The sequence below is a fragment of the Heteronotia binoei genome, chromosome 1, assembly GCF_032191835.1.
Source record: "Heteronotia binoei isolate CCM8104 ecotype False Entrance Well chromosome 1, APGP_CSIRO_Hbin_v1, whole genome shotgun sequence".
Taxonomy (NCBI): Eukaryota; Metazoa; Chordata; class Lepidosauria; order Squamata; family Gekkonidae; genus Heteronotia; species Heteronotia binoei.
Window position 1 is genome coordinate 254,680,054 of NC_083223.1, and position 2,536 is coordinate 254,682,589.

Sequence of the window (2,536 nt, forward strand, 5' to 3'; positions counted from 1 at the left end):
CACTCTTGCATTTTATCCTCACAACAGCCCTGTGAGGTAAGTCTAGCTGAGACTGGGTGGCAACCAAAATCATCCATTAACTTTCTGGGGCGTCATACAAGAGCCATGGGTTCAAATGCTACTAGGGAGACAGCCGAAAGGCAAACTCCAGTCAATGGCCAGACTGGCTGCAGAACACAAGACAAAGGCCAGGCTCCAACCCACCCTTCCAACATCCAGCGTGGTGCCCTAAGCAGGTGGCCAGAGAGGGAGACGCAAAGGAGGAAGGGTGTGTTTGTGTGTGGGGGGATTAAGCCCGCCACTGCACTCCTGATGCCCACACCACCACCTGGGAGCATCACGCAATCTGCAGGGCTGGGAGCATCAAGCAACCTGCTGTGGCCCAGCCCTAAGGCAATTGGATGGCATGGCCAGGGAGCCCTGGTGGCAAAAGAAGAATGGGGGACGGTAAGGCCTCCTTCCTCGCTGCAATCAGCTCTCTTCCCCCCCCCCCTCGAATCTTGAGCCTTTTTCCCGCCCCCCTGCCCAGGGAAAATGTCAAGACAGTGGGCGATTGCAATAAAAAAGGCCAATGCCATGCTGGGAATTATTAGGAAGGGAATTGAGAACGAATCAGCCAGTATCATAATGCCCCTGTATAAATCGATGGTGTGGTCTCATTTGGAATACTGTGTGCAATTCTGGTCACCGCACCTCAAAAAGGATATTATAGCTTTGGAAAAAGTCCAGAAAAGGGAAACTAGAATGATTAAAGGGTTGGAACACTTTCCCTATGAAGAAGGATTAAAACGCTTGGGGCGCTTTAGCTTGGAGAAACGTCGACTGCGGGGTAACATGATAGAGGTTTACAAGATTATGCTTGGGATGGAGAAAGTAGAGAAAGAAGTACTTTTCTCCCTTTCTCACAATACAAGAACTTGTGGGCATTCGATGAAATTGCTGAACAGTCAGGTAAAAACAGATAAAAGGAAATACCGTACTTCTTCACCCAAAGGATGATTAACATGTGGAATTCACTGCCACAGGAGGTGGTGGCGGCTACAAGCATAGACAGCTTCAAGAGTGGGTTAGATAAAAATATGGAGCAGAGGTCCATCAGTGGCTATTAGCTACAGTGTGTGTATATATATATAATTTTTTTCGCCACTGTGTGACGCAGAGTGTTGGACTGGATGGGCCATTGGCCTGATCCAACATCCACTCTCGTATGTTCTTAAAGCTGCCTGGGCTGTCACACAAAGCAGCCAGCAGAGGGCAGCAGTGGGGCGCCAGAGCCTTCTGCCACACGCTTGGCTTCGCAGAACTGGGGGGGAAGCTAACTGCAGTGGTGGAGAACGTGGAAGTCGATGATGGAAAGAAGAAAGGCTTCGCCTTTGAGATGCCCCAGGAGACTGCTCTTTCCTTTCAACGCTTTCTTTTTAACAAATCTAATTTTCCATAGCCGTATCTCTCTCTTTCCTTTGGGGTGGGCAGAGCAGGATCCGATTGCTCTTGGTTCATTAGGGCGGGGCGGGGGAGCGCAGCAGGAAGGGAACTGAAGAAGCGCCCCCCCTCCCGCACCGACGACACCGGATGCAACTACCTCTGCTCTAGCTGTGAGTCCTTCTTCCAGGGCTTTGTTGCAGCTAGCCTCCTCCTGGACAGTTTAAATCGCTATGAAGAATAATACTTTCATTTATAGTCCGCCTTTCTCACCAGGACCACTGACCCAAGACAGATGACAACGTTGATTTTTTAAAATAAATGGATGATTGTGGGAAGCGGACTTCTGTGCACGCTCGAATGCACTCCGTGATACCCCAGTGGATGAGCACGGGGAATGGGGGGGGGGGGGATGTTGTGTGTGCAGGAAAAGGCTGGACTCCTAGAACTTGCGAAGGAGAACTGTCATTGTGTATGGCAGGTTGTAAAGCTGCTGAGGTTGCGTTGAGCTGTCGTAGGTTGTATGGCGGCTGTCGCTGGTGTTCTACTGTCTTTTCGAGGGGGTACGTCTCTGAGCACCTTTCTGGTTTTGTTGATGTGTGTTGTGACTTTATCAGGTGGACACTTTGGCTGCAGGGGTGTTGGCTTGGAGCGGATGTGGCTGTGGGACCCGATTGCTTGGTTTAGTTTCGGCGCATGAGGGAGATGGTTGCGGGCTGGTATCCCGACATCTGCTGTGCGCTGTTATTTATTTTTTTCTTTTCCTTTCTTTTTTGTTTCCATTGCATCGTCTTTATTCCGGGTGGCGGGGTGGGGAATCGCACCCGAGTCGAAAAAGATTGCAGATCAGCGCCCTTAACCACTGTACTAAACTGGTTCCCCCGTTTATTGGCCTATATTCATCGTTTAGCAAGGCTTGTTCCGCCTTCCTGGGCGGTTCGAACACCGGTCTCCCCTATACCGGTCCGAAAGGCCGAGATCACATGGCATAATTCTGGCACACGGCGGCTTCTGCCCTCACTGCATGACGTAAAATCAGAGGGCCGCTTCGGGGTGTCTATTCGAGGAAGATTTGCCCACGTGCTACCTTTGGCTGCTGTGGATTGGCTCAGCC